This window comes from Hyla sarda, chromosome 4 (assembly GCF_029499605.1).
Source record: "Hyla sarda isolate aHylSar1 chromosome 4, aHylSar1.hap1, whole genome shotgun sequence".
NCBI classification, from domain to species: Eukaryota; Metazoa; Chordata; class Amphibia; order Anura; family Hylidae; genus Hyla; species Hyla sarda.
This window is the reverse complement of record NC_079192.1, coordinates 177,927,762-177,939,061: the sequence shown is the minus strand read 5'-3', so window position 1 is coordinate 177,939,061 and position 11,300 is coordinate 177,927,762.

The following is an 11,300-nucleotide window of genomic DNA, read 5'->3' as shown; positions in this document are numbered from 1 at the left end:
TGATAATGCGGCATGTCCCCATGACCCCCCCTGAACTGATCCTGCGTATGACCGCCTGTATAAAATCAGGCAGGTCATCAATCACTTCGCGGTCAAATTTTGGGAGGCCTATGTCCCTGGGAGGTCACTATTGATGAGTCTCTCATCAGCTTTAAGGAGAGACTCCGCTTCCGTCAATACATCCCAACCAAGCGAGCACGGTATGCTGTGAAGATGTATAAACTTTGCGAGAGTACCTCAGGGAACACTTGCAAGTTTATGGTGTATGAGGGACAAGATTCCCGTATTGAACCCCCATTCTTGGTGTTAGCGGGAAAGTAGTTTGGGTCCTTTTGCACCCATTGCTACATAAAGGTTACCACCTTTACGTGGATAACTTTTATACTAGTATCCCTCTCTTCACATCCCTCGCGCCAGATCCACACTCGCTTGTGGGACAGTCTGGAAGAATCAAAGAGGCCTTCCTTCCTATCCCCTCCAAATTCCTATCCCCCGGGGTGAGTCCCGTGCCCTTACCCATGAAAACCTGTTGGTGGTCAGGTATAAGGACAAGAGGGATGTCCTTATGCTCACCACAATTCATGGGAACAGCAGCAACCCTGTCCATGTGCAAGGTACCGTGGGACCGGTCCCCATGCCCTATTGTATTCTGGCCTACAGAGTCAACAGCATTGGGGGTTTGCAGTTGCCTCAAATGTAATTTTTATCCCCCCCCCCCATAGTACACTTCAAAATAAATTTAGGGAACACCCGTCTGTTCCAAATCTCCACTTCACCCCTATACACCTTCCCTAGGAGGTGTACTGTTTGTAATAGGCTCACATGTGGGTGTTCCTTTCTTGTGTTTTCCTCTGAATGTATTTAACTGTTAGGTCCGTAACAACATCAGCCTCAAATGCGAAGAGTTCTCAGTCATGAGCTCTGTCGTATTTCAAGGCGACAATTCGGAGTCACATGTTAGTTGTTACCAGAAAGATGAAGCAGAGTATAGGTTAAAAATTGCAATTTTCAAAAGCATCCCTTCATCCATTCCTGGAAAATACATTCAGGAAACACCCGTGCATTCAAAATGTCCTCTTTACCCCATACCCATTCCTCGGGGTGGGTACTTTCTGTAATGGTGTCACATGTGGGTGTTTCATTTTTGTATTTTCCTCTGAATGTATGTAACCATCAGTTACTGATATGCCATAGGCCACAAATGCAAACAGACCTCTAAGACTTCTAAGCCTTGTTGTGCGCCCGCCCAGCACGTTACCCCATATGTGGATGTATTTCCATAGTCAGGGGAAAAGCCCTCCAATTTCTCCCATTACCCCTTGTGAAAATGTAAAAAATTGGGTAACCCCAGCATTTTAGTGTAAAAAAAACGTAAAAAATACAAACATGTGAGGTGTAAGTACTCACTGTACCCCTTGTTACCTTCCTTGAGGGGTGTAGTTTAAAAATTGTGGTCACTTGCTGGGGTTTTTATTTTTTATTTTATGTCCAAACCTAAACCATTGCAGTGCGAAGCACCACTTTAGGCCTCAAATCTCATCGGTGCTGTCTTACTCCTAAGCCCTGTTTTGCACCCGCATAGTGCTTTACCGCATTATATGGGGTATTTCCTTATTCTGGAGAAATTGGGCTCCAAATTTTGTGGAGCTTTTTTTTCTCTTACTACTTGTGAAACTAACCCTTGTTAGTGTGGGGTTACTGCTGTTCTTGCACAATGGGGGCTTTGTAAATGCACATGGCCCCCGACTTCAATTCCAACAAACTTTTCACTCCAAAAGCCCAATGGCACTCCTTCTATTCTGAGCATTGCAGTGCGCCCGCAGAGCGCACATATGGGGTATTTTCTTTCTCAGGTGAAATTGCACTACAAATTTTGGGGGCCTTTTGCCCTATTACCCCATGTGAAAATTTAACATTTGGGGTACCATCATCAATATAGTGTGAAAAATCTAATTTTTCACTTTTACGGCCCACTGTTCAAAAAACCTGTGAGGTGTAAGTACTCACTGTAACCCTTGTTATGTTCCTGGAGGGATGCAGTTTCCAAAATGGTATCACATGTGGGGGGTTTCTGCTGTTCTGGCTCCATGGGAGGTTTGTAAATGCACATGGCCCCGACTTCCATTCCAGCAAAATTCTCTCTCCAAAAGTCCAATGACACTTTTTCTGTCCTGAGACCTGTAGTGCGCCAGCAGAGCACTTAACGTCCACATATGGGGTGTTTTTTTTTTTAATCGGGAGAAATTGGGCTTCAAAATTTGTGGTCCATTTTCTCCTATTACACCGTGTGAAAATGAAAGATTTGGATTAACACCATCATTTTAGTGTTAAAAATCAAATTTTTTCACTTTTATGTCCCACTGTTAAAAAAAACCTGTGAAGTGTAAGTACTCACTGCCTTGTTACGTTCCTGGAGGGGTCTAGTTTCTAAAATGGTGTCACATGTGGGGGGTTTCTGCTGTTTTGGCACCATGGGAGGTTTGTAAATGCACATGGCCCCCAACTTCAATTTCAGCAAAATTCTGTCTCCAAAAGTCCAATGGCGCTGCTTCTGTTCTGAGACCTGTAGTGCGCCAGCAAAGCACTTATCGTTTTCTTAATCGGGAGAAATTGGGCTTCAAATTTTGGTCCATTTTCTCCTATTACCCCTTGTGAAAAAGAAAAATTTGCGGTAACACCATCATTTTAGTATTAAAAATTTAATTTTCCATTTTCCTGTCCAACTTTAACGCAAAGTTGTCAAACACCTGTGAGGTGTTAAGGTTCGCTATACCCCTTGTTACGTTCCTTGAGGGGTGTAGTTTCCCATATAGTATGCCATGTGGTTTATTTGTTGCTGTTCTGGCACCATGGGGCTTCCTAAATGCAACATGGCCCCCAGCAAAATTTGTTTTCAAAAATCCCACAGTTGCTCTTTCCCTCTTGAGCTATGTTGTGAGCCCGCAGAGCACTTTATGTCAACATATGAGGTATTTCTATACTCGAGAGAAATTGGAATACAAATTTTGGGGGTCTTTTTCTCCTTATACCACTTTTAAAAATTAAAAACATGGGGCTACAAGAGCATGTTAGTGTAAAAAATGCAGATTTTGATTTTTCTCCTCCAATTTGCTGCTATTCTTAAGAAACAGCTAAATGGTTATCAACGTTTCTGAATGTCATTTTGAATACTTTGAGGGGTGTAGTTTCTATAATGGGGTCATTTATGGACTATTTCTCACAGAAAGGCCCCTCAAATCCACTGCAAACTTAACTGGTCCCTGAAAAATTCAGATTTAGAAATTTTCGTGGAAATTGTGAAATTTGCTGCTATACTATGAAGCCCTCTCATGTCTTCAAAAAGTAAAAACATGTCAACTGTATGATGTCAACATAAAGTAGACATATTGTATTTGTGAATCAATATATAATTTATTTGGAATATCCATTTTCCTTACAAGCAGAGAGTTTCAAAGTTAGAAAAATGCTACATTTTCCAATCCAGAAAGGATGCAAGTAACAACGAAAATTTACCACTATGTTAAAGTAGAATATGTCACGAAAAAGCAATCTCGGAATCAGAATGAAAGGTAAAAGCATCCCAGACTTATTAATATATCAAATGACAGTGGTCAGATTTGCAAAAAAGGGCTGCGTTCTTAAGGTGAAAATGATTTGCATCCTTAAGGGGTTAAGGTTTTAGTTACAGTTACAGGATTTAGAATTGTAATTTATGTCTGTGTACTTAATAGGTGTAACGCTTCTAGATTGTTTCCTTTAGGGTTCATATAAGAAAAAGGTTATGAAGAAGAATCTAGAAACAAGCATTGATAAATGGGGAAATACAGTATGGAAAGTCACCACTAGGTGGAGTAGAGCAAATAAATGTTTCCAGATTTGTCTTGTCCTGGCCCCCTATTTGTGCACACATTAGAGGACATGGTTACTAACCAAAAAACCAAAAGATATAAATAGTGTACAGTAGATGCCATAGGTCATTGGTTAGATGAATTGGAAAGGTGAAAGACTTCTACTTATCTATATGTGAGCACAATAATTTACTTTCTATATGTAGTAATGTAATATGCTCCTGGTGCATTTAATACTGCCCTATGGCGGTGCAGCATTGGTTTTATTTATATTTTTATTATATATCTCTGTATGAAGTTGAATGTCTGCAATTGTTAACGATAGAAACAATACAAGGTAAACAGCATTGATTCTCTAGAACAGTGTTTCTCTAACCAGTGTGCCTTCAGCTGTTGCAAAACTAGTGTAGTGTTGCAACATTTGGTGATTGGGAAACACTGCTCTAGAAGCCTCATCCTCTGACATTGAAGTCTATACAGTTTAAAGATATGGAATTACCGTATTTATCGGGGTATACCACACACCGGCCTATAACACGCACCCTCATTTTACCAAGGATATTTGGGTAAAAAAATTTTTTTACCCAAATATCCATGGTAAAATGAGGGTGCGTGTGTGCGCGTGTATACCCCGATACACCCCCAGGAAAGGCAGGGGAGAGAGGCCGTCGCTGCCCGCTTCTCTCCCCCTGCCTTTCCTGGGGGTCTAGAGCCCTGCTGCCGGCCCTTCTCTCTCCCCTGGCTATCGGCGCCGCTGCCCGTTCTGTCCCCCTGACTATCGGTGCCGGCGCCGATAGCCAGGGGGAGAGAAGCGGCGCCGACAGCCAGGGGGAGAGAAGGGGCAGCGGCACCCATTGCCGGCGCCGCTGCCCCGTTGCCTCCCCCCATCCCCGGTGGCATAATTACCTGGGTTGGGTCCGGCTGCTGCAGGCAGGCAGGCCTGCAGCAGCGCGGACCCGACCCAGGTAATTATGCCACCGGGGATGGGGGGAGGCAACGGGGCAGCGGCGCCGGCAATGGGTGCCGCTGTCCCTTCTCTCCCCCCTGGCTGTCGGCGCCGCTTCTCTCCCCCTGGCTATCGGCGCATCAGGGGGACAGAACGGGCAGCGGCGCCGATAGCCAGGGGGGAGAGAAGGGCCGGCAGCAGGGCTCTAGACCCCCAGGAAAGGCAGGGGGAGAGAAGCGGGCAGCGACGGCCTCTCTCCCCCTGCCTTTCCCGAGGGTGTATCGGCGTATAACACGCACATAGACTTTAGGCTAAAAATTTTTGCCTAAAAAGTGCGTGTTATACGCCGATAAATACGGTACATTAATTGCAAGGAGAAAAGGAAGCTGTGGCCAAAATGGAAGTAAGGATCCACTCACACCGTATCATCTGCCTCCGTTAGCCAAATCCGGCTGGGGGCCTAAGTGTTAATTCTGGCTCATTGAATTGAATGGGGTATAGCTGGATTTTTTTGTTTTGTTTGCTGTCAATATGTAAAAACACTCTTGCTTACATGTATAGCACATATCAGCACATATCTTACTGTTCAGCTCACAGAGCATGCAGGTTACCTGGCCGTATAGGCATAGGTAACCCTGACTGCAGGGACCTAGGGGGTTAAGTAGAGCCCTCAGGGTTGGGTGCCCTACCGCTTGCTAGAGGAGGAGGGTGGGGTATAGTGACACCCACAGGCTATATCAGGACCCCCCTTACCCATGCTGCTCCTCTTTACCTCACCAGCACTTGAGTGAACTTCTTCTTCCTTGAGGTGGCTGATGAGATAGTGTGGTCTGTGATCCGGGAGCGGGTGCTTACTGATCCTGGGCTCCTTTCCCGGCTGCTGGCCGAGACTGGGGGCTCTGATGCTGATGCTCTACCCTTTAGTGCAGGTATGCCGCCGGCTGCTTCTGTGTCGTCCGTGGGTGGCCGCCGGACTACTAGGTCCTGGGCCTGGCACAGCTGCTGCTGCAGCCCAGGCTGTAGCTCCGCCCCTTCTGGCCCACATGTTTCTGCCGGCGGTGCGCGGCTCCCTGTATCCCCGGCAGTCTCCTGCTCTGTAGTTGGAGGCAGAGTTATGGCCACAATGGGGAGTAATGTGTCTGCGCGGTCTCACGCGGTTGAGGTGCCTGATACGCAGCCTGCAGCTGGTAATGGTCCTGTATTGCCCCAAGGTGGTCCCCTAGTGCCCCTGCAGTCAGCGCCAGCCATACTGGAGTTCCCTGAGGATGAGTCTCTTTATGAGGACACCCTGGATTTCCCAGGGGATAGTGGCCAGGCCAAATCCTCCCCTCCCCCTAGCTGTATCTCAGCCCCTTTCGGTCAGTCAGGCAAATGTGCAGCAGGTCAGTCGGCCACCGCATGACCATGTTTCTAGCAGGTCCGTGGGGAGTTCGCCCAGGCGCTATTCTAGGTCATCCTCCCGGGGTTCTGGCTGCTCTAGGCAGAGCAGGGCCGCTGGGTCTCATAAACGGTACCATCGCAGTTATGGGCGGGACTCTAGGAGCAGGGAGCGGTCCCGTAGATCCCACTCATCCCGCTGGCCGACCGCCATCTGGTGAAAGTTCCTGAAGTTCGGCGGGCGCGGATCGGAGGGCTCAAAGATGGAGCAGGAGGCAGCGTCATTCCAGATCCTCCAGAATGGGAGGGCAGTCGGCCCGGCGTGGTTCCAGTTCCGGCGCCAGTGGCGCTTGTGGATCCAGTGCCTACTACCTCATCGGGTGGACCCTCATCTTCTGCCGATGCTCCTGCGCAGACTGGTGAGTTTGATTTTGCGGGAGTCTGGGGAACTGGGGGTGGGTCGGCTGATGTGTTGTCCACCTTGAAGGCTGTATTAGGTAGGTTGGAGGGTCAGCCAGTTGTGGCGGCCATGGGTCGGCAGGAGTCCCCAGTCAGGGCGGCTGTCCACAAGGAAGCCTTTTTCTGTGCGATTAGTCCGTTGGGAGTGCATGTTGTGGATGCGGTCAAGGGAAAATTTTGGGGTAATCTGTACGTGGATTTGTGGTCGTTGGTTTCTGTTGACCAACACACTATAGATAAGAAGCGTAGGACCCAGTTAGAAAAGTCGGTTCCTATGAGACCCAGGATTGCTAAAACCATGGGTAATTGGTTGCAGGCTTTTGAAGTGTTAGGGTGTATCATGGGTGAAAAACATCCTGAACGCTGTTCAGAGCTGTTTGTGTACATGTCTATAAGGCGCATTGGAGTTCCGCTTGGTGATGGTACAACGAAGAATTTCGTCGCCAGCTGGCATTACAGCCAGAGCTTGGTTGGGGAGTTAAGGCGACCGATATGGTTGCGTTTGATGGCACAGAAGGGGCCATCCTTTCCATCTGGGGCCACTGGTCAATCCGGGGTTGCGGGTCAGTGGCCGTGCGGCAGCCCGGGGCATGTTGGTTGTTCAACGAAGGACATTGCAGGTTCCTTAGCTTGTGTAAGTACAAGCATGAGTGCTCCTCATGAGGAGGAGGACACCCAGCGGTGTGTTGTTCGAGGGCTCCAAAGCAGCCTACCCGTACAGCGACTTCTGCCGAGGGGAAGGACCGCAGTGAACGTGGCCACAATGCGCCCGTGGCTATGGCTGTACCCCAATACGAGGCAGTGGTGTTATCTAACAGTTTTGAGTGAGGGTTTTTCATCCCGTTTGTTTTGGTTCCGGTGGTGACAGACTATCCAGACAATCTGAAATCTGCCCGGGAGCACCCTGAGGTGCTGCAGGATAAGATTGGTAAGAAAGTGGTTTTGGGGAGGTTTATGGGCCCCTTTTCCTCCCCTCCATTTCATAACTTGCGGCTTTCCCCGCTTGGTGTGGTCCCGAAAAAGGAGATTGGAAAGTTTCGCCTCATTCACCACCTTTCGTATCCGAAAGATTCCTCGGTGAATGATGGTATCCCTAAGGAGGACGCTTCTGTGTCCTATGTCTCTCGGGGGAGCCGGGGCGGCGGCTTTGATGGCAAAGTCTGACATTGAGTCGGCTTTCCGATTGCTGCTGGTCCATCTGGAATGTTACCACCTACTGGGGTGCTGTGTGGATGGTCAGTTTTATTATGATGTCTACCTGCCCATGGGCTGTTATATCTCGTTTCACTACTTCGAGAAGTTCATTAACTTTTTGGAGTGGGTGGTGCGTTTTGAGACGAGTAGTACTACTATCATTCACTATTTGGATTACTTTTTGTTTGTTGCCCCTGCGGGGTCGTCCAGGTGCCGGTTTTTGTTGGACTCTCCGTTTTTTTTCATGCAGCGCTTAGGGGTTCCTTTGTCTGCTGATAAGACAGAGGGCCAGGCCACTGTTGTTTCGTTTTTAGGCATTGAAATTGATTCAGTCAGTATGGTTTTTAGTTTGCCTGTTGAGAAATTGGAGTGTTTGTTGCAGTTGGTTGAGAGTTTCTGCGAAGTATGCAAGGTTACGCTGCGGCAGATGCAGATTTTGTTGGTTCACCTTGTTTTTGCATGCCGGGTGATGCCCATGGGTCAGGTTTTTTTTCCAGACGCCTGTCTCTGTCCACGAAGGGGGTTTCTTGCCCGGGTCACAATATACGCATTTCAAGGTAAATGCGGTCTGATGTTTTGGTTTGGAGGGAGTTTTTGAGGAGGTACAATGGCCGCACCTGTTGGCAGGCTGCTTAGATGTGTATCAGTGAACTACAGTTGTTCACGGATGTGGCCGGGTCCTGTGGTTTTGGAGCCTTTTTCTGTGGTGAGTGGTGTGCTGAAGCGTGGCCTCAGGAGTGGAGGGACAGTGGCCTGTGCCGCATCCTTACCTTGCTGGAGCTGTTTCCTATTATTGTTGCTGTTGAGCTGTGGGGGAATTATTTCAGCAATCAGAGGGTGTGTTTCTGGACGGATAATGTCAGTGTGGTGCATTGTATCAATGGTTTAACACCTTTTTCCCTCCCTGTGCTATCTCTTCTTAGGCATTTGGTGCTTCGCTGTCTGGAGCGAAATATTTGGTTGCGGTCTCGGCATGTCCAGGGGGTTGACAAGGTTATTGCTGACTCTCTCTCTCTTTTTCAGTTTCAGGACTTTCAGAGAATGTGTCCGGATGAGGCCTTGGAGGGCATCCCCTGCCCACCGTTGGTGTGGGATTTAGTGACAGATGTTTGATGCCCCTCATCAAATCGTCAGTGGTGGCTGCCACTTGGTACGGGCACGGTAAGGCATGGAATGAATGGTGGGCAGTGGTTGCTGGTACGGCGGTGGACATCTGTGTTGAATCGCGTTTGTTTGTTACTGTTGACTATTTGCTTGCTTTGCGCGATGCTAATGTGTCTGCTTTGGTGGCGCGATGGCACCTGGTGGGGGTTAGTTTTCATTTTAAATTGTTGGGGTGGGAAGATGTCACCAAGCGTTTTTTTGATTCAGCAGGCGTTGAAAGGTTGGCAGCGCACACATGTGATGCATGAAAAACGTAGACCGGTGTATAAATTCATTATTAGTGTCACTGTTGTCGGCTGCGGCGCGTTGTTGTTCCTCGCTTTTTGAGGCAGTTCTTTACTTGGCGGCATTTTGTGTGGCGTTTTTTGGTGCGTTGCGCATCGGGGAGTTGCTTCCAGGGTCTAAAACGGTTACCGGGGGTTTATTGCATGAGGATGTAGTCTATTCAAATGGTGTTTTGAAGCTGCGTATTCGGAGGTCAAAAACGGACCAGGTGGGACAAAGTGCTTGGGTTCGGTTGTGGATGGGGAGGTGTGTCCCGTTAATGCAGTTATGGAATATTTGAAGGTTTGTGGCGCGTTATCAGTTTCAAGCGATATTTAAGCGTTGTTTGGGCCTGGCAGGTGTCCCTTCGGAATATGGCACTCATTCCTTACGGATTGCCGCTGCGACCGAGGCTTCGTGCACGGGGCTTTCGGTGGCTGAGATTCAACGCATTGGGCGATGGCATTCGGCTTGCTATGCGGGATATGTCAGGCCGGAATTGCTTCTTTAACTTATTTTCTGTTTCAGATCCTCCGGTGGCATGGTATTCTTTTTTGGGGCACTCTTATTTTCACTGGGCAGCTCAGAGAGCGGATTACCATCCTGGGGGGGATATCTCTTGGTTTTAACAACATAACCTGCGCATTGGCGTTGCATTCCTGGGGCCGAAAACTTCACACTGCCGCTAAGCCTATCGCTGGCCAAGTTGGGACTTCGCTACGGCCGGTGACTGGCTGAGTGCGGTATGACTCGCCGACCACCGGCAACCAGGATGAGGATCGCGGCAGAGACCAGAGTGGGTTACCGGAGGCACGAAGGTAGCGAAGGAAGGTATGTATCTATTTATTTTTTTACTGCCGGCAGTATGGAGGCCAATTTTTCTATTCTGGACAGAGGTGTCAACAGAGAGCACTGTGGTCAGACAGAAAAGACATTAAAAAAGTAAAGAACTTCCTGTGGAGCATACAGCAGCTGATAAGTACTGGAAGGGTTAAGATTTTTTAATAGAAGTAATTTACAAATCTGCAAAGTAGAAGAGTAGTCAGCTCACCCGGCCACCGCACGGCAATGTAATCCTCCACGGATATGAAGAAAGCAGTTAAATGCCAGCGATTAAGAAACTTCACCTTTATTGGAACCATGTAAAACCATCGACACGGAGAGACTTCAATAAGACAAACATTTAAAATTCCAGGAGTCAGCGCCAAGCATGACGCGTTTCAGGTCATGTGACCATTCATCAGATGCATGGTGGGAAGCAGAGGGGTGGGGGAATAAATACCAGCCTCCTAATGGAACAGGGGAGTAGCTTATAACACAGGGATTAACCATGTCCGTTCCAAAAGTAGAGGCACCCTTCTGTTAAACATAACAGGTATTACATCATAAATCGTTAAGCACATATAACATAATTATAAAAAGATTGCAAATAATATATGTGAAACCTGTATATTTTTAGGGAGACACAAAATGTAAATTGGGAGGAAAAAGGTTGCAAAAACACTTAATTAATAGTGATACAAATATGTATGAAATATCAATGGCAACCTAAAGCTATTTAATAATGAAGAATGACATCTGATTTTAAATTTAACCCATGTGGTTGAAATGTACGCAAAGAGTAAATCCAAAAGATTTCCCTATTGCGTAATGATTTGATGCGGTCTCCACCTCTGTCATGCGAACAAACAATTTCAATACCCGAGAACGAAAAATGGGCTACATTACCATCATGGACCGGATTTTTTAAGTGTTAGGAAACATTTGATGCGTTAGTGTAAGAACCGCTGCCAATGGCTCTAAGATGTTCTTGGATACGTTTTTTCAAGGTTCTTTTAGTGCTGCCGACATAAGAGACATTACAGCTATTACAATCTATTTTGTAAATTACGTGAGTAGATTCGCAATTAATAAATTGTTTAATCGGTATAGAATTCGAATCAGGAATGGAAATCGTAGGTTGCCATTGATATTTCATACATATTTGTATCACTATTAATTAAGTGTTTTTGCAACCTTTTTCCTCCCAATTTACATTTTGTGTCTCC